The sequence below is a fragment of the Solanum verrucosum genome, unplaced genomic scaffold, assembly GCF_900185275.1.
Source record: "Solanum verrucosum unplaced genomic scaffold, falcon-dt-bn FXZP01000261.1, whole genome shotgun sequence".
Lineage (NCBI taxonomy): Eukaryota > Viridiplantae > Streptophyta > Magnoliopsida > Solanales > Solanaceae > Solanum > Solanum verrucosum.
Genome location: NW_026019969.1, coordinates 11840679 through 11861930, shown reverse-complemented (window position 1 = coordinate 11861930; position 21252 = coordinate 11840679). Strand labels below are relative to the sequence as shown.

The following is a 21252-nucleotide window of genomic DNA, read 5'->3' as shown; positions in this document are numbered from 1 at the left end:
ACAGTTGAGATACTTGAACTTACCATTTACCATTTTATATTCAGGGATCCCTGGATAGCTTGACTCTGAACTTTGGAGTTTCAGATTTTATCAGTAAACTGAACATGCAAGCCCAACTCTGTACTGTTGCAGGTATTCATGATGTATTAATTTTTAGCTTATACATCTAGATTTACCTTATTCAGCTTTAGGTGACTCGTGTCATTTGGTGGTCCATGAGCGTGGATAGAAAGCATTTTGCCTGTAAGTATTGTTTTATGAAGACATTTGGCTGAGTGTCTTAGATGACTTGTGATCAAAACAGCTAACTTAAGGGAAACAACTAAGTGCTCTTGAAGTCAATACATTAGGTAAAGTAAAGTGCAAGCATTGACAAAGCATAATTATGTCTGGACTGTAGAAATGGTGCACATTTCTCATGTAAACTGAAAGAAAATGACTCATCACTAGGTTATCCATTTTAACTCCAGATGTGAGTAGGAAATCAGAGAATTTTTTACAAAAAGAATGATACTATTTGATTTTTAATAACACCTTTCTGCTCCTCATCAAATGAATAAAAAAAAATAACACCATTCTACTAAACATTTCAGTTATGATTGTTGATCTGCATGTCTAATATCAACAAACTTTGATGGAAAACAAACATTTGATTTTTTTCTGAAGGGCAAACTGCAAACCTTTAAATTTTCCTTATCATAGGTGAGATAATTGTTGTGCTAATCTATTTAATCTTTTGTATATAGGAATTTCTTGGTAATTCTATGTTGAATTTTGGAGTTCCGGTCGGCTTACTTGTAAACTAGAGAGGTGAGCACAAATCCATCTACTACCAGCACTCGTGCTTTGTTATTTTTATCTTGTAGTTCTGAAAAGATTAGCTTTCAGAGCATCAAGTCTTGCCATTCCATTTTCTTTATTTGATAAGGATGCATCTTGGCCTAAATGTTGTTATCTGAAAAAAAATGACTTTTGGCTGATTGACTTGGCTGACTTTACATCAGAATATTTACTGAACAGGAGACTGGAAAGAGCTGCAAGTCAAGCAATATATGTGGTTTACTAAAATACACTTGAAAGAAGAATCAGTTCTAGAACTGTTTGGATTACTAAACTAATTACTTTTAACTGTCTAAGATGAATAACCATTAATCATTGGAATCCTACCAAATTCATAAATGCATGATGTGCTTACTGCAGTTTCCAGAACACAAATCTCACTTTTGAATGTTCAGCAAAGTATTAAATGGATATCCTACATTTGCCTTCAAATCCTTTATAACCATCAGGAGTACAGGCTTGAAAAAAGGCACTTAAAAATTTGGGGCATTCCGAGAATCGAACTCGGGACCTCTCGCACCCAAAGCGAGAATCATACCACTAGACCAAATGCCCATCGTTGGCATTGTCTTATTTGAGTGCTAGGCAAATGTGTTTTCCCCTTTTGAGTTATTTGATCCCAAATGTCATTGCTTATCTGTAATGCAGAATTCAAATACTCCTTATTTTACACCAGATGATCTTCATTTCTTGCTTAAATGTTCTTGAGTACTTTAATATGCCTCTGCAGTTCCTCTGATTCTTACTGCACTTGATGCCTAAAGATGCTCTCAGCTTTGGTTGTTCCTGTAAGTCTGTAACTTGAATATTTAGAATCCTATGCTATCAACTCAACCCTCTGGCCATCTGGAATCCAAAATCCATGAGATATGTCTAGTGATTAAGAACTGTCATTGGACATGAGGCCAGGTCTCTGGCATTAGTTGGATTAATATTACATAGATCGAGTTAAGGCACAGCTGAAGCAAGCAAAAGCTCCACTAAGGAGTATTCATAGTTCAACATGGGCTTTTTGCTGGGTTCTCTTACTGCCAGTTCTTTTTTAGTACCTTCTTTACGGAAAAATTAGCAAACTAGTCAAAAAAGTCTAACTTAATTAGTAAAAACCTCCATACTTCATAAATATTAGTAAAAATGTCAAAATATCATTATTTTAGAAAAGCTTGTGTATCCTAATTTACTTCCTATTTTATCTTACCTTAATTACACATTTCCCAATTAATCCTCTTTCATATGTTTAAAATAAAGGGAATATTTTCTCTCTCTCATATTTTTATCTTCTTTTTTTTTTTGCAACATATTTACATCTTCCAATTCTTCTCCATTTCAAAATCCGCTTCTCTTCCTTTTTTTTTCCAGAAATTGAAAAATATATTTATAAAGATATTCACACAATCCCTTTTATTGAGGTATGCATCTTTATTCGTTTTTTAAGATTTATTTTATGATTTTATTTTTGTTTAAAATTGCTGTCTGTAGTTGAAATCACGTTTAGGATTTGATAAACTCTAAATCACGCTCCAATGGCAGAATCTAAGAGAATTACTAGAGGTATCCAACTTAATCAACAATTTTCTACTTAGAACACAAATGACGACAATTTTGTATTTTAATTTGCTTATTTTGTATTTCAAAATCACTTTATCTACAAACAAGTTCTACTTTTTTTTTTTTTTGTATTCACCATAATGGTATACCAACAAAGTCACATTTGTATTTCAATTGAAATGAGTATTTATTGTGCTCATTTTGTATTTCAATCTCAATTTTCAATGACAACATATTTCTTTTTTATTATGTTTTCATCATAATTGTATACCAACAACTTTTATATTTTATGTGCTCACTTTACCATTCAAATTAAAATTGAATATCATATTGTGGTGCGTATTTTATTGTGATCATTTTGTATTTAACTCTCACATTGTATTCAGAAAAGTTTGTATTTTTTTGTGTTCATCATAATGACATACCAACGAAGTCAATTTTGTATTTCAATTGATGTGAGTATTTATTGTGCTCATTTTGTATTTCAATCTCAATTTCAATGACAACAAGTTTGTATTTCTTTTTATTATGTTTTCATCATAATTGTATATCAACAACTTTTGTATTTTATGTGCTCACTTTACCATTCAAATTAAAATTGGTATTTTACTTTCATATTGAAAACTAAAAATTGTATTCCAGTGATCAAAATTGTATTACATAATTGCCAAATATATTTTTCTTTTATTCGTAGTACAAAAATATTATTCATTGTATCACAATATAATCTAATCATTACATATGAATACGTTTAAAGAAAGATACAAGATTTTGATAAAAGAATAGCATACATAATAAAAATAATACAATCTGTTGAGGAATTAATGATACAATATTCTAAAAAAAATACAAATTGACTGTGAAAGAAATATGATACATCTATGTTTAAGAAATACAAATCAATTTGGCTTACCAACTGGAATGACTACAAACTAAAAAAAATTATAATGTTCTTAATAAAAATATAAATGTTGAGTAAAAGAAAAACAATGGACAAACAAAAATTAATATGAATACAATTTTTGCAACCTTCTTCTCCATTCTCTCATTCTTTGCAACCTTCTTCTCTGATTCTCTCTTTTTTTCTTCTTCTTCACGAAAGTCGATTTTGGTTCTAAAATCTGATCCGGTGAAGCCATGGGTGGATATAAAAAAAACGCGATTTAATCAAATTCATTTCAACAGAAATTGAGTATTATCTATGAAAATTTAAAAATCGATATTAAAAATTTGATGAACAAGTGGGATGAGTTCTTTGTGTTTTTTTTTTTTTAAATTTGTATTTAGTTTTGAATTTTTGTAACTGATGAGACTTTTAAGCAATTGTTCCTTTTTTAAAAATTTCTCTCCCCTAAATTTCTCCTTTCTATTATTTAATAATTGTATTCTTTAAATAAAACAAATAATAAAAACTTAAATAAGATACATATTAAACTAAAATTCTGACATTTTTACTAAATATTGAAAGTATTAACAATGAGTCCTATTAAATGTTAAAATATTGACGTTTTGAAAAAAATTCCCTTCTTTATTACTATCTAGTATCTACAATATCATTATTAACTTGATGAATGGAGGCATGAATCCATTCATATCAACTACTCATTCTGTTCTCTATTTAATGTGACATTTAATTTATTTATTTTTCGTTTTAGCTTGATTAAAAACTATAATACATTTTTATATTTATAGTTATAAATAATTTAATTTTAATATTTTCATTGTATTTTTAATTATGAGATGACCTATGTTTATACAAATATCAATCTTATTTAAGATTATACACTTCAAAAACGGTTTTTTTTTTTTTTTTTCATTTTACATACTTATTGCCTAATCAAATTTTGACTCATAAATTGGAATGAAAAAAGAATATGTTGGAGGAGTTGTCTGGGTGGGATCGGACAGGACAAAATTTATGTCCTGAGAATGTATAGCAGGCAAGCGTTTGTAGTCCAACGGTTAGGATAATTGCCTTCCAAGCAATAGACCCGGGTTCGACTCCCGGCAGACGCAATCATTTTGCATTGATTTTTATTTATTGATACTTTCTTTCCGTATTTAGGACTTATAAATAGAATATAAATTTTAGTATTACTTTGGTTGTAGGCTACACAAATTAGCCTCTTTACTTATTTATTGTGATTATATGTGCATCTCCTTAGCAATCAAATCAAAAAAAAAATTATTAAGAATAAAAAATTAATAATAAATATTTTATTAATTTGATTGTCGAATGAGCATATTCACAAATTAAAAATAAATAAATTAAATCAATAATATATGAAATTAGATCGAATCAATAGATGTACACCCTTACTTGTACCTAATAATACACAAGTACCTTTATTTCTTAACTTAGCTAACGGAATTGCCCCTTTATGCTTGTTGGTTCACTTGAGTTATTTTATGTTATATTCATATGCATTTGTTATGATAAAATTATATTGTATATTTATTTTTTAAAATTACTACATTTCTCAAATTATTATTTAATTAAATATATATAAAAAAAAACAACGTTTGGTAGATTTTTTCTTCAAAATAAAGTCTGAAGCTATTTTGAAATTTTAAGATTTGATTTTTTAAATCTTTCAAAAAATAAATAAATTCTATAAAGAGACAAATATTTTTTAAAAAAAATAATGAAACTCAGTTGATATTACAGCTCAATAACAATGTAAAGTTGACCATCATATATTCCTATCTATACAAGATAAAATTTAAAATATCTAATATCGTTATAACATAAATTTCCTCATAAATAATGTATATATTACTAATACCTACATAACTGTAGCATTTTTAAAATTTTATCCTGTACAAATAATAATATAGGATAGTCAAATTTATATTTGTTGACCTATGTTAGTCAAATTTCATTTTTTTCCTCTTTTGAAATATCTATCTGTTTATAGAATTTGTCTATTTTTCGAAAGATTTTAAAACTCAAATCTTTATATTCTAAAATAGCTATAGATTTATCTTGACCCAAAATATGACCATGGTGATTATTTAAATATTTCACTTTTTTCCTAAAATATGACCTTTGACTATTTTAATATTTTAAAACTTGACCCTAAATATGACATGTGGAACTATTTTAATATTTCAATACTCGCCCAAAATTTCTACTTAATAAAAAAAGTCTCCCATATGTTTGTGATCCGCAACTAATTCATATCTATTTTTTCTCCCTTTTTATTTGTTTGTGTTTGATTAAAACAAGGGTCTTAAATTGACTAATAATGATACATACATATAAAGATTTTGCTTACTATTTTTCTTTAAAAGAACAACTTTGGAAAAAGGGAATAATCATTCCAAACCTAGTACTCTTTCAATTAATTCCAATTTTGACTTCAAAGCCTTCCTTAATTCTCCTTATAAATACAGAATCATCTCATTTCTCCACTTCATAAGTTTTTTTCGATCAAAAGAACACCCCAAAAATTCTATTTTGTTTTTCCTCACTTTAATTCTTCTAAAATGAAAAGCCGAGCTCCTTCTCCTGCTAAGGTACTCCATCTCCTTCTACTACAATATTCATTTCATGGTTTCAAATAAATTTTTTAAATTCTTTTATTGGTTTTTTTTTCTTATAATTATTGACCCATATATTTTTGTTCTTTCATTTGACGGCTTAACCAAAAAAAAGACATTGTCAGTCAATCAAGGGTTGCTCAAGAAAAAAGTTTTGCCTCCCAATAGAACCAACAAGGTGATAATAATTTTTTTTTCTATTCCGTGCTTAAATAAATAGTTGACGATTTATCTAAAAAGCCTCTATAGAGGTAAAGGTAAGGTTTGCGTTTGATCCATACAAAATAATCTTTCTATTTCTGTGTGGTAAAAGTACGATCTGTGTATGCTCTATCAGAAATAATCTCTTTATCTCTATTAGGTAAAGACATGGTTTGTATACGCTTCATCATGAAAACCCTCTTTATTTTTATGAGGTAAAGATAAGGTCTGTGTATGCTTCATCGGAAATGACCTCTCTATCTTTATATCGTAAAGATAAGGCCTCTGTACACTCCATCGAAAATAACTCCTCTATCTCACTAGATAAAAATTATATTTACATATGTTATATCCTCTCAAGTCCCCGCTGGTGGGGTTATATTGAGTATGTTATCGTTTTGACAAACAAGTACTCTTGTAAGGAAGTACTTTAAAACTAATTAAGATACTTGGCATATACATTTGCAGGTGGAACGCGGAGATAACAAGAAGGTTCAAATGTGGTAAGTGGAGAAAATGAAAAAGCAAATTATAATAATAAAAAAATAGGTGTTTAGACGTGAATTTTATGATGTTTGAATTTTTTAAAATTGTATTTAAAGTTGAGCGGAAAAAAGTATTTAGAAATTGAAGTTGTGTTTGAATATGTATTTTATTTGAAAAAATGTTACTTCCTCCATTTTAATTTGTTTGTCATACTTTTTTGGTTCATTTATTTGTCCTACTTTTCTTTTTAGTCCATTGAATTTTTTTTTTTTACTTTTTTTGTGAACTCTTTAATTTCAATTTTATACCACAACATTCAAAAGTTTTTTTTTACTTTCTTAAACTTCGTATCAAATCAAAATCAAACAAATAATTCAAAATGAACTGTACACAAGTTTTGAATTAAACCTGAAAACTCAATTCAAAGTTGGAGTGAGAATTTGACTATGAATAATCAAACAGTCTATCGAATTATTTTTTTGAAAAAAAAAAGATAAGAAAATTTTATGACCATTGGCCGTTAATATATCCTGGTATTATTATCTCTTTAAAAAATATTTTTGATTTTTTATTTTCGATTTTACTAGCATTGGAAGGAAGGGACAGACAAACAACTTTGTTGATATAAGCTCATCATCCCAATTGCGAGCCGAAATATTTCAAAGAACTTTACCTTCTGAATTTCCAAATTTTGTCAAACGTATGCTCCCTTCCTATGTCACTGGGGGATTTTGTTTGGTAAGTAAATTTCTTCTTAATAGAATTAGAGCAATATTGAAATTGTTTTTGTTTCTATATAATCTTGCCTTTATTACAAATATTTTGATAAAACAGAGCTTTCCAAAAAAAATGTGTTTCTCATTTGCCAAACCATGATGACAATGTCATTTTGGTGGATGAAGATGAGTTTTCCACCAAGTACCTAATTGACAAAAACAGATTGAGTGTGTGGGGGGGGGGGGGGGTGGAGAGGTTTCTCCATTGCTCACAATCTTGTTGAAAATGATGTGTTGGTGTTCCAATTGATTGAGACTTGCAAATTCAAGGTAACACCTTTTAAATGCTTAAATCCTAGTCATTTTGTTAAATCAAAAATTACTTTCACTTTATTTATCTTAAATGTAATGTTAGTATAAATGAATTTCCAACCAAGAGAGATAATATTAGAAACATAGATATTTTTGATAAAGTAGGAATGATCCCCGTTGTGGACAAGATGAGAGAAGTGAGACTAAGATGGTTCTGACATATGAAGAGAAAGATTCATAGATGTGTTAGTGAGGAGGTGCCAAAGGTTGGCTATGGTGGATTTAAGGAGAGGTAGAAGTTAGTCGAAGAAGTATTAGGGTGAGATAATTAGACATGACCTGACACACCTACAACTTACAAGAACATCACAAAATTCGAGGATTAAGGTAGAAAGTATACAACAGAGCCTTGTCTAGTTCTCCTTATCAGTGTTATTGGTATTACTCTTCTATATATTATTCTTTAATTTTTATTACTTGTTGTTTTCTTTGTTTCAATGTCACATTATTTGTTGTTGCTACTATCCTTTTCTCCATTACGTCTCTTTACCTTCACAAATTAAAGTATGGGTAAATTTATGTACCATCCTCCCCCTACCCTATTTGTGGAATTACATTTGGTATGTTATTGTTTTTGTTAGGCCTAATTATAGTTTTTATTGTTTTAGGTATACATTTTACGAGAAAATTGCTTGTCACAAGTTGATGTTGTTGTTGTTCTTATGGATTTTACTGTTAAAGCACACAATTGTATGATTATAAATAATATATTTTAATTTCTATCACAATCAAGATGTACATTCTAACTTTCTATTTGCTTATATTATCTCAAAAGATCAAAATGAAAAGATTAATACTTGTGAAGCAAATGAGGATAAATACTTGGAGCCTCCTGAAGAAAGAAAGTTAAGCTTGTCTTGCATGAAAGAAAAGTGAGTTGAGTGAAGCAAAAGAGGAAATGTTGAATCATGAAGAAAAGCTTTTGAAAAGGAAACATACAATAGAGAATCTGAAATTAAGGGTGTAACAAAGGAAGATGCAAATTTTGGACTCAATTTCAAGGCACTAGCAGGCATCAACTGCTCCATTTTAAAGATTTATTTATAAAAAAAAATGTTCCTCATTAATAGTATTAGTGTAGAATTAGCTCTTAGTAGGAATGTAACTCTTCCTTAAAATGGTCTCTGCTATTTTTTGTGAGATTATATATTCTATCATATCTTTTTTCCAGTGTAACTGCGTAGCTTTTATATGTAGTAGGAAGATGAATGGTGACTAGTTGACCTACAAGTAATAGTATTTCTATTTTACTACATGTCACATGTGTTTTGAATTTTATTCTTTTTTATTTCTCGACCCAATTTTTTTTTCTCCTTGATCGTTGTTCACATATAAAAACAAACTTTTAAAACTTGTATATTTTATTCTTTGTCCAATGTACAACAAGTTAGAGTTTTTCTTTTATATGTACCTAGGAGCGTGTTGTAGGTGAAGCAATTTTTTTTTACTTATTTCAAGATATGTCATCTCTTTGAACTCCACTTATAAGAATACATTAAGTTTGTTGTTGGTGTTACATCAAACCATTTGTAAATGTCTCACCTAGGGGAGAACATTGCAGAATCCTAATAATATTTTAACAACATTGATTCACACCAAGAGATTAACAAACTTTTAAGAAATTTTTTAAGAAAATGTGGAAGTAGGTTAGGATTGATGACGAATGTGAAATAAAAATATTATGCTCGTTTGGATATGATTTCTAACCATGAAAAGAAATCACATTTTGTGAATATTTTTAAAAAAATCAACTCTTAAACAATCTTATCAATTAGCAAATTATTTTACAATTATAATTCACAAATAAGGTAATATAATATTCTAAGACACTACATATTGCATATCTCTATTTTTTTTTTTATATAAAAACTTAATTGTGATCACATGTTATTGCAAACTTTTAAAATACATACATTTTTATTTTTTTTGTAAAGATTAACTTATTGAATAAATTAACTTTCACAATGTAGGAGCAAGATTATGTACACATTACCCTTTTCGGAACCTACTTGCGGAATTACACTAGTTATTTTGTTGTTGTTGTATTCGTTGATCGGAATAATTAGTTATTCTTTTATATATCCTCCTACATCGTACATACAATTTCTTTACAACGAGCTTGATTCTTTTTTCTAAATTTAAAATGATGGATTTTATGTGCAAAATGTATTCATATGGGTAGAGTTTTACATTTTATTTTATTTTTAAATCGCAAATTGGATTTTTTTTATTTCTTGGAGAATTTCAAATTTCCAATCATCATTTGAAATTATAATTTTATTAATATTTCATAAACAAATATTAATTTTAAATCCATGTCTCAAATCCTATGATCAAATGTCTGCTTAAGTTTGTCACTTGCCAATTAGTCAAGTAAAATAAGTACCTTATGTATTAAGTTTAAGTCATCACACTATAAACATGCTAAATTACTAACTCGCCCATCAAATATGAATCTCTCCAAATTTTGAGAGAAAAATAGAAGTATATATTATTTGGCAAAGTAGCTGAAGATTATACGATCAAAATATGTAAAATTAATTATTGGATCATGATCAAATCTGTTTAAAATTTATTTGGATAAAAATTTGTTGAATCAAGATGGGTCAATAACAAATTATAATTTAATCCTATTAACAAAACCTAGCTTCTCTACTCATTTTAAAGTGTATGACTTGAAATCATTAATACATTCATTTTTTGAAAATTATCATTACACCTGTAATTGAATGTAAGCAAATATTGTTGCATGCAGAAGCGGAACTAGGTGGGGGTTCATGGATTCGGAAGAATCCAATAGCCTTTTTGTATACTTTGTATTTGTACTAGAAATTAATTAAATATATGTATATTAATTTGTGAACCCCTAACAAAATTGATGGATAGTTCTAAAGAAAATTTAGAACTCCCAAACTCTTAATCCTGATTCCCAAACCAAATCAAACGAAAAGATAAAAAATTAAACCAAATCAAACGAAAAAAATAATTGTCGATTTTTTTAATTTGATTTGAAAGTAATAATTTTTTTTCAGGATATACATATCTCGATAGACACAGACATCTAGTACATGAACAATCCACATGAAAACTATGTGGATTCAATTAAGTAATACAAAAGTTATTATTATACGAATAAAGTGATTCAATTAAGAGAAAATATGACTATCTTATGTGAAGTAGGGTAGGTAGAGACTAAAGTAATAGATTTTGATGGACTTGACTTAGGGCTGTAACATTTGGGTTAAAATTTAAGTGTTGGACTTGAGAAAATGATAAAGTTAAAACTTAAAGTTAATTAAACTTTACAAAAATATTTATATTTTATTTATGAATAATATATAAATAATTATAAAATTTATATAAATAATTTCTTGGTTCGATTTGATTATTTTGCGATATTTTTAGTACAACCAAAACCAAACCAAACCAAATAGTGTCAGTTTTCAAAATTTAAAACCAAACATAACCAAATTAAACCAATTAAAATATCCATTTTCTTAATCGATTGGGTTCAAATAACTATTCAATTGAGTTTTTAAACTATAACCATAAGCAAACCTACTCATGACACCTATACAGAGGTATATTCTCTTGACCAATACATCTCGGAAACTTTTATCTTTTATTAAGAATTAGATTATATGATTTTAACTTTTATCTTTATCTAAAATTTATCAACTTATTACTTATAGAATTATGTTAACAATTTATATAATGATTGTCTTGGTGAAACAATATTTTCCAACATTTAATTGATAAATATCACCTATCACCAAAAATTAAAAGTGAAAAAGAATTCAAAAAATTTAGATATGAAGTAATAATTTGCATATAAAAAAAATAAATATATATAAAATTTGTTTTGATTTTATATTTTCGAATTACAATTTGGTTTTAAGCCTTCACAAAAAGATAATTTCTCCCACAGAGGGGGAAAAGAAAAAGAAGAAAATCAGAAATGCGCGCGCAAAACGGCACGCTGGGTACAATTAAGAATAAAAATATACTGTAATAATTTAAAGAGTTCTAATTTTATACTAAAAAATTCTCTGCTTATTGCTAAGAACATTCTCCGACTCCGAGGTACTTATAGGGCTGTGATTATTCACTTCAGGTTTGTTCATCTTCCTTAATTTTTCAATAAGTTTTTGTCGAATTCATACTCTATTACAGCCAAATTGTTTGTTAATTTGTTTCGTAGTGTGACCTAATTGTTTGTGTTTGAGTGTTACTTCGCTTTATATGTATTTTGCTTACTATTCTTATTCTTCGGGGGTAAAAGTAGTATTTAGTACTTACTCTGGTTCATTTTGTAGGATATGGAGTTTAACGTGTTTATTTGACTTGCCTCTTAGAGGAAAAAATATATCTAAGTACTAGTTGAAGAAATCAGTTTGATTGAAAACCATTCAAAAGATAGAATTTGATAGATTCGTCAATTCGAACTTCTTAAAGTTGTGAAAGTTTTATAATGGTATCATTGTATCAAATATTCCCCAAACATGAAGAGTAAAATTGGAATGGGGTTGACAGAGTTACATGGTTCCTATTGCTGGCGGGAGTTGGCAGGTACCCCGTGGAATTAGTCGAGGTGTGTGAAAGCTAGCCCGGACACCAAAAAAATTAAAAATTGGGATGGAGGGAGTAGCATATATTGAGATTTAGCTTCCAAATATTTCTGTCATTTCTTTGTGGTCATACTCTATGCAAATTTGTGAAATTAAATGGTTTTGTTTTTTCATCAGAGGTCGGGGTTCCGCAAGGTATCTCACTTTTTATGTCAACTTTTGAATTGAATAAGTAGTTATCTGCTCTTGCTTACATTACATATTTACTTGTTAGGTTTTGTATTCAAGTAGACACATTGAAATATCCTAGTCAGGGGTTTTGTAGTGTTGCAATTACTAAGAGTTCCACTAGCTAATGTAGAATTCATTTTCTGATGGGGACTTCTAAGTTTTGATTAACATCAATATCTGATATTTTCCTAACCACTTGTTAGATGGAAGAAAGCGTGGTTTGTGGCGGAGATATATGACATTCCACATCAGGGGCATAAGAGCATCCGAAAAGGTTATTAAAATCTTAAACTACTTCACTTATTGCCTTTAGCATTTTGAATTGTGTGCTTGGATTCTCTTAATTAGCTTCAAAGCAAGGTCACATGTTCATCTTTACTGTTGGTGGTGGGCGGGGTGGAGAATTGTTTGTGAGGAGGCCAATGGGTCGAGTTTGCACCTGCCTCATGGCAACGGTTTACCAGGCTGTTACAATTAGCATGTGAGAGCTCATATATGTGAACCTTTTAGGAATTAAAAATGCAACATTGCTAGAACTAATGTATTAAAAGTACTTGGTTTTTTCCTGGATTTACCATTTCAATTAGATGTTTAGATTCTTTCATGTGGTAACTAAATCTACATATGAAGCCTGTTCCCTCACTGTAACTTTGATCTTCATCCCATGGCTGAATTGTGAACCCTTAAAATGGATTGTCTCTTATTTTTCCCGTGATTCGTAGTCTGATATGTTAAATTATCACTAGTTCTCCGAGTGATTAATGAGATAATATTTTGGAATGCTGTGTTATATCTTTAGTCTATAAGGTTTTGACATTTTTTTCCTTTTTTAAGCCACAGTTCTTTTCCAAAAAAAGTATTTTTTTTTGAACCGGGTGTGTTTTAGGGGTAGTTGGTAGCTAATAGGGAATAAAAATGTGTTTTTGTTGGATTGCTGTCTTTGGATAACTTGTTTTTCTGGTACCACTATTTAGACTCTTTCAAATTTGTGGAATATCCCTCCTAAATTTTTGCTGGAAAAGTGGATAACATTGAGAGAAATGGTCTTATTAGTGACACTTGGTCATTTGTTTACTCTTTGCTCACTACTTGGTATTGGTTTGATTTATGCGATTTTGTTTCATTTATTCTTGATTGTGAGTTGGAAGGGACCCATCTAATCTAACATGTGCCATGTGCGATGAGACTTAATGAAAATTCCTTTGCACACTTTGTCTAGGATTTGTTTTAATTGTTTGTAGAAATGCTTGTTTTAGGATTGGATAAAACACTAACTTAAGGGAAACAACAAACTGCTCTTGAAGTCAATACACTAGGTGAAGTTTAGTGCAAGCATTGACAAAGCATAATTATGTCTGGACTGTAGAAATGATGCGTCGTTGCTCAAGTAAACTGAAATAAAATGACTCATCACTAGCGTTATCCATTTTAACTTCAGATGCGAGTAGGAAATCATAGAGTTTTTTTCCAAAAAGAATGTCAAATGATACTTTTTGATTTTTAGTAACACCTTTCTGCTCCTCATCAAATGAATTTAAAAAATAACACTGTTCTGCTAAATATTTCAGTTATGATTGTTGATCTGCATGTCTAATATCAACAAACTTTGATGGAAAGCAAACATTTGATTTATTTCTGAAGGGAAAACTGTAAACCTTTAAATTTTCCTTATCATAGGTGAGATAATTCTTGTGCTAATCTATTTAATCTTTTGTATATAGGGATTTCTTGGTAGTTCTATGTTGAATTTTGGAGTTCCGATCTGCTTACTTGTAAACTAGAGAGGTTAGCACAAATCCATATACTACCAGCACTCGTGCTTTGTTATTTTTATCTTGTAGTTCTGAAAAAATTAGCTTTCAGAGCATCAAGTCTTGCCATTCCATTTTCTTTATTTGATAAGGATGCATCTTGGCCTAAATGTTGTTATTTGAAAAAAACATGACTTTTGGCTGATTGACTTGGCTGACTTTACATCAGAATATGTACTGACCAGGAGACTGGAAAGAGCTCTGCAAGTCAAGCAATATATGTGGTTTACTAAAATACACTTGAAAGAAGAATCAGTTCTAGAACTGTTTGGATTACTAAACTAATTAATTTTAACTGTCTAAAATGAATAACCATTAATCATTGGAATCCTACCAAATTCATAAATGCATGATGTGCTTACTGCAGTTTCCAGAACACAAATCTCACTATTGAATATTCAGCAAAGTGTTAAATGGATATCCTACATTTGCCTTAAAATCCTTTATAACTATCAGGAGTACAGGCTTGTAAAAAGGCACTTAAAAATTTGGGGCATTCCGAGAATCAAACTCGGGGACCTCTCGCACCCAAAGTGAGAATCATACCACTAGACCAAATGCCCTGCTTTTATTGGTCCCCCAGTCTAAATGATAGCTGGAAGTTTCATGTTCAATTATCTGGAGTTTATACCATCCTATGAAATGTTTTTCTTGGTGGGATGAGAATTCTCCCGTGTCTAGGTGCTCCTCCAATGCTAAAGATAATGTATACAGAGAGACATAACAATGCTATTAAAGGTGTTTTAGTTGTAGACAGTGGGAAGTTTCAATATCTGGTTGTAATATCTGAATATACTCAACTGTAGAGTCAGCAAGAGATGAAGGAGCCCTTGGTGAGTTAAATCAACTTAGAATAAATTAAAACTTTAGCAAAATCAAGGGGCATTCCGAGAATCGAACTCGGGACCTCTCGCACCCAAAGCGAGAATCATACCACTAGACCAAATGCCCAGCTGTTTGTTGGTCTCTCAGTCTAAGAAATAGTTAGAAGTTTCGTGTCAGTTGTCTGGAGCTTGTACCATTTTTCGAAATGATTTTCTTGTAGGGATGAGCATTTTCTAGTCTCTGGGGACTGGGGGGATCCTTCCTTGGGTCAATCGGTGTTATGGTCCTTTACGAATTTGATTTTAGTTTTATAGATATCTTCATTTTTACATATAAGAGATCTGAAAAGGTCATTTTCTTCTATTCAATTTGTAAGTAGTCATAGGAGATCATTTCTTCCTTCTCCCTCCCTCCCTTTGTTAAAATAATGTATATAGAGAGGCATACTATGCTATTAAAGGTGCTTTATTGTAGACATTATTGAAGTAGGTTATATCTGGTTGTATCTGAACAAACTCAACTGTAGAGGAGGAAATTGTCTCCTATGGCACTGCAGAGTCAGTTACAGATGAAGGAGCATTTGGAGAGTTAAATCAACTTAAGAGTAATAAAACTTTAGCAAAATCAAGGGGCATTCCGAGAATCGAACTCGGGACCTCTCGCACCCAAAGCGAGAATCATACCACTAGACCAAATGCCCTGCTTTTGTTGGTCCCCCAATCTAAATGATAGTTGGAAGTTTCATATTCAGTTGTCTGGAGTATCATCTTATGAAATGATTTTTAGGAGGGATGAGAATTCTCCTGTGTCTGGGGGATCCTCCAATGTAAAAATAATGTATACAGAGAGACATAACATTGGAAGTAGTTGTAGAAAGGGGGAAGTTTCCCATATCTGGTTGTAATATCTAAACATACTCAACTGTAGAATCAGCCAGAGATGAATGAGCCCTTGGAGAGTTAATTAAGTTCGAGTAAATTAAAAAATTTAGCTAAATGAAGGGGCATTCCGAGAATCGAACTCGGGACCTCTCGCACCCAAAGCGAGAATCATACCACTAGACCAAATGCCCATTGTTGGCATTGTCTTATTTGAGTTCTAGGCAAATGTTTTCCCCCCTTTGAATTATTTGATCCCAAATGTCATTGCTTATCTGTAATGCAGAATTCCAATACTCCTTATTTTACACCAGATGATCTTCATTTCTTGCTTAAATGTTCTTGAGTACTTTGCTTATTTGGATGTGAGGTGTATATAGAAGGGTTGCTTAGAATAATATGCCTCTGCAGTTCCTCTGATTCTCACTGCACTTGATGCCTAAGACGCTCTCAGCTTTGGTTGTTACTGTCACTTGTGTATTTACTATCATATTCAACCCTCTGGTCATCTGGAATCCAAAATCCATGAGATATGTCTAGTAATTAAGAACTTCCATTGGACATGAGGCCAGGTGTCTGGCATTAGCTGGATTAATATTACATGTTTGAGCTTCATAGATCGAGTTAAGTCGCAACTGAAGCAAATAAAAGCTCCAGTAAGGAGTATCACATTTATAGTTCAACATGGGCTTTTTGCTGGGTTCTCTTCCAGTTCTCTTTTGGGTACCTTCTTTATTATCTATAATATCATCATTACTTGTTTCAAGGAATAGTGCAGATCATGTTAAGTAATTTTCATGCTATATAATTTTTGGGTGCAAAGCAACTTGGTACAATAATGCTCCTGCTTTTTTTTTTTTCTTACTAAAGTGCAATATAAATCGCTCATGACCTATGGATATCAGCTTTATTCCTTATATTGACGTGAAATTTTGAGAGCTTTTGCCTTGGTTTTGCACAACACCTCTATGTCATTGATTAATGATTTCAGTTTTTACTGTTAACTTCCTTGACCCCTAAATGACCGTGTTATGGATCAAACATAATGATTCTTTGATGTTACAACAAATCCATGTACTAACTTCACTTTTAAGTTTTGCCTGGTTTGTCAAATTTAAAATGGATGGCAAAAAAGCAAATCTGAAATGATGGCTTATGATTGAAGAGATACTTGAACTTGTCTGTTCGACATTTTATATTTAGGGATCTTTTGGGAGTTAGATGTAGAACCTTGGAGTTTCAGATCTGCTTTGTTGTAAACTGAACAGGCAAGACCAACTCTGCACTATTGCAAGTATTCATGATGTATTAATCTGTATGTTATAGATCTAGATTTACCTTATGCAACTTCAAGTGACTCATGCCATTTGGTTATCCATTAACATGAATTAAAAGAATCTTTACCTGCAAATATTTTTGTATGAAGACTTGAGATCAGCTTGCCAAAATGGGAACAATAAAGAGCTCTTGAAGTCAAGCATTAGGTAAGGTTTGGTACAGGCATTGACAAAGCAAAGTTAGGTCTTGACTGTACAAATGGTCCTACATCTTGATAATGAGTAAACTAAAAAAAATTATTGATTCCCCTGTCGCATTAAACTGTCAGCATGTGACCCAGTGTGAATTCTATTTTTTGAATCTTAGTTACATAAATGGCTGATGAACTTGCTGCAATCTTCAGAACATCAATCTCAATGTTTTTTTTTTTAACAAAATACTAAGAATCTTTCAACCGATGAATCATACAACTAGATTAAATACCCAGTTATTTATGTTCCTTATCGACAATGTTGCAATAAGATTAACACTAAGTCATCCAAGATGAGAACTTGTGTGCTAGTTGAAATTTTCTGCTTCCATTGTTAACAAGGTGGAGGGTAAATTATAGCGTTGGTATGATAATTTTGAGACTGCAGACTTTAAAGTGTATTTTCTTGTAAGATTTCTGTCCAATCACTCTAGGTTATCCATCAGTGTCCTGCTTAATTCTAATATATCAATTAGAAAATAGAGTGAAGGAGCAGATATACAAGTAAAATGAAGTAAAAGAGTTACTTTAGCTGGGGGCATTCCGAGAATCGAACTCGGGACCTCTCGCACCCAAAGCGAGAATCATACCACTAGACCAAATGCCCTGCTGTTTGTTTGTCCCTCAATTTTAAGTAATAGCTGGAAGTTTCATGTCACTTGTAAGCTTGTGCCATTTTTCGAAATGATTTTCTTGGAGGGATGAGCATTCTCCAGTGTGAGGGATCCTTCCTCGGGTCAATCGGTGTTATGGTCTTTTACGAATTTGTTTTTAGTACTATAAAGATCTTCATTCTTACATAAGAGATCTGAAAAGGTCATTTTCTTTCATCCAAATTATAAGTGTTCATAGTAGACCATTTCCTCCCTCTCCCTCCCTTCCTCCCTTTGTTAAAATAATATATATCGAGAGAGGCATACTATGCTATTAAAGGTGCTGTAATTGTAGACATTATTAATGTTGGTCATATCTGGTTGTATCTGAACAAACTCAACTGTAGAGGAGGAAGTATTCTCCTACGACGAATGTAGAGTCAGTTACAGATGAAGGAGCATTTGGAGAGTTAAATCAACTTAAGAGTAAATAAAACTTAAGCAAAATAAAGGGGCATTCCGGGAATCGAACTCGGGACCTCTCGCACCCGAAGCGAGAATCATACCACTAGACCAAATGCCCTGTTTTGTTGGTCCCCCAGTCTAAATGATAGCTGGAAGTTTCATCTCCAGCTGTCTGGAGCTTATACCATCTTATGAAATGATTTTCTAGGAGGATGAAATTCTCCTGTGCCTAGGGGCTCCTCCAATGTTAAAATAATGTATACAGAGAGACATAACATTGCAATTAAAGGTGTTTTAGTAGTAGAAAGGGGGAGGCTTCCCATATCTGGTTTTAATATCTTAACATACTCAACTGTAGAATCAGCTAGTGATGAAGGAGTTGGTGAGTTAAATTAACTTAGAGTAAATTAAAACTTTAGCAAAATCAAGGGGCATTCCGAGAATCGAACTCGGGACCTCTCGCACCCAAAGCGAGAATCATACCACTAGACCAAATGCCCATTGTTGACATTGTCTTATTTGAATTTTAGTCAAATGTATTTTAGCTCTGTCAGCTATTTGATCACAATTGTCATTGCTTACTGTAATATAGAATTCAAATAATCCTTATTTTACACCATATGATCTTCATTTGCTTGCTTAGATGTTCTTGAGTACTTTGCTTATTAGGATGTGAGGTGTATATAGAAGGTTGCTTAAAATAATATGCCTCTGCAGTTCCTCTGATTACTTCTCTCGATGCCTAAAGATGCTATCAGCTTTGGTTGCTTCTATCACTTGTATATTTACAATCCTATGTAATCATACTCAACCCTTTGGTCATCTGGAATCCAAAACCCGTGAGATCTGTGTAGTGATTAAGAACTGTCATTGGACATGAGGCCAGGTCTCCAGCATTAGCTGAATTAACATTTCATGCTTGAGCTTCATCGTTCTAGTTACAGCTGAAGCAAATAAAATATCTACTAAGGGGTATCTCGTTGATAGTTAACCATGGGTTTTTTTCTGGGTTCTCTTACTTCCAGTTCTCTTTTGAATACCTTCTTTATTAAGCTATATCAGTATCACTTGTTTCATGGAATGGTGCAGCTCATGTTATGCGATTTTGGGTGCAAAGCAACATGGTACAATGAAGTTCATGCTTCTTTGTTTCACCTAAGTGTAATTAAAATGGCTCATGAACTATGGATATCCGTTTCATTCCGTATTTTGACTTGAATTCAGAGAACTTCCTTGATTTTGTGGAAGATCTGTGTCGTTGATTAATGATGCTCAGTTTTTATTGTTAACTTCCTTGACTTGTAAATGATCTTGTTATAGATCAAACATAATGATTCTTCGATGTTACGACAAATCCATGTACCAACTTCACATTTAAGTTTTTCCTGCTTTATCAAATTGAAAATGGATGGCAAAAAAGCATATCTGAAATGATGGCTTGTGATATTTGAGATACACGAACTGATCTTTCCAACATTTATTTAGGGATCTTTGGGAGTTAGACATTGAACGTTGGAGTTTCAGATCTGTAAACTGAACAGGCAAGCCCCCAACTCTGCACTATTGCAAGTATTCATGATGTATTAAATTTTAGCTTATAGATCTAAATTTACCTTATTCAGCTTCAAGTGCTCATGCCATTTGGTTGTCCATTAACATGAATAAATAGAATCTTTACCTGCGATTTTTGTTTTATGAAGACAGTCGATTGAGTTTTGTAGTTGACTGGAGATCAGCTTACAAAAATGGAAACAACAAAGAGCTCTTGAAGTCAAGCATTAGTTAAGATTTGGTACAGGCATTGACAAAAGAAAGTTAAGTCTGGACTGTACAAATGGTCTTTTTTTAATAAACTTACAGAATATTGATTCCCCTGTGGCATTAAATTGACAGCATGTGACCAAGTGTGAATTCTATTTTTTTTGAATCTTAGTTACATAAATGACCCTGCTTAATTTGCATGTACCATCACTTAGAAAATAGAGTGCAGGAGCAGAGTTGCAAGTAAAATGAATTAAAAAGTTGTATTAGATGGGGGCATTCCGAGAATTGAACTCGGGACCTCTCGCACCCAAAGCTAGAATCATACCACTAGACCAAATGCCCAGTTCTTGTTGGTCCCTCAGTGGTAATAATAGTTTGAAGTTGATATTGGTTGTCTGGAGCTTGTACCATTCTGTGCAATAATTTTCTAGGTGAGATAAACATTTTCCATTGTTTGAGCCTTTGAAAAGTTAAATCATCTTAGAGTAAATAAAAACTTTTATAAATTAAGGGGCATTCCGAGAATCGAACTCGGGACCTCTCGCACCCAAAGCGAGAATCATACCACTAGACCAAATGCCCAGCTCTTGTTGGTCCCTCAGTGGTAATAATAGTTTGAAGTTGATTTTGGTTGTCTGGAGCTTGTACCATTTTGTGCAATAATTTTCTAGGTGAGATAAACATTCTCCATTGTTTGAGCCTTTGAAAAGTTAAAATCTTAGAGTAAATAAAAACTTCTATAAATTAAGGGGCATTCCGAGAATCGAACTCGGGACCTCTCGCACCCAAAGCGAGAATCATACCACTAGACCAAATGCCCATCGTTGACATTGTCTTATTTGAATTTTAGTCAAATGTATTTTAGCTTTGTCAGCTATTTGAT

At 31.5% G+C, this 21252-nt stretch overlaps 1 long non-coding RNA gene and 11 other non-coding genes across 12 annotated transcripts; 2 read left to right on the top strand and 10 right to left on the bottom strand.

Moving 5' to 3' along the window:
• The first annotated feature begins 71 nt into the window (after window positions 1-71).
• On the top strand, window positions 72-19800 carry LOC125816431 (uncharacterized). Its single transcript, XR_007442231.1, has 3 exons — window positions 72-132; window positions 14227-14290; window positions 19695-19800. It is a non-coding gene; the product is annotated as an uncharacterized LOC125816431 (long non-coding RNA).
• Window positions 1324-1395, bottom strand: TRNAP-UGG (transfer RNA proline (anticodon UGG)). The gene has a single exon. It is a non-coding gene; the product is annotated as a tRNA-Pro (tRNA).
• On the top strand, window positions 4333-4404 carry TRNAG-UCC (transfer RNA glycine (anticodon UCC)). The gene has a single exon. It is a non-coding gene; the product is annotated as a tRNA-Gly (tRNA).
• TRNAP-UGG (transfer RNA proline (anticodon UGG)) lies at window positions 15196-15267 on the bottom strand. Its single transcript has one exon. It is a non-coding gene; the product is annotated as a tRNA-Pro (tRNA).
• Window positions 15770-15841, bottom strand: TRNAP-UGG (transfer RNA proline (anticodon UGG)). The gene has a single exon. It is a non-coding gene; the product is annotated as a tRNA-Pro (tRNA).
• Window positions 16142-16213, bottom strand: TRNAP-UGG (transfer RNA proline (anticodon UGG)). The gene has a single exon. It is a non-coding gene; the product is annotated as a tRNA-Pro (tRNA).
• On the bottom strand, window positions 18083-18154 carry TRNAP-UGG (transfer RNA proline (anticodon UGG)). The gene has a single exon. It is a non-coding gene; the product is annotated as a tRNA-Pro (tRNA).
• Window positions 18652-18723, bottom strand: TRNAP-CGG (transfer RNA proline (anticodon CGG)). The gene has a single exon. It is a non-coding gene; the product is annotated as a tRNA-Pro (tRNA).
• On the bottom strand, window positions 19034-19105 carry TRNAP-UGG (transfer RNA proline (anticodon UGG)). The gene has a single exon. It is a non-coding gene; the product is annotated as a tRNA-Pro (tRNA).
• Window positions 19801-20639: 839 nt separating the features above from the next.
• Window positions 20640-20711, bottom strand: TRNAP-UGG (transfer RNA proline (anticodon UGG)). The gene has a single exon. It is a non-coding gene; the product is annotated as a tRNA-Pro (tRNA).
• Window positions 20712-20879: 168 nt separating this feature from the next.
• TRNAP-UGG (transfer RNA proline (anticodon UGG)) lies at window positions 20880-20951 on the bottom strand. The gene has a single exon. It is a non-coding gene; the product is annotated as a tRNA-Pro (tRNA).
• A 166-nt stretch (window positions 20952-21117) lies between these two features.
• TRNAP-UGG (transfer RNA proline (anticodon UGG)) lies at window positions 21118-21189 on the bottom strand. The gene has a single exon. It is a non-coding gene; the product is annotated as a tRNA-Pro (tRNA).
• Between the last annotated feature and the right edge of the window lie 63 nt (window positions 21190-21252).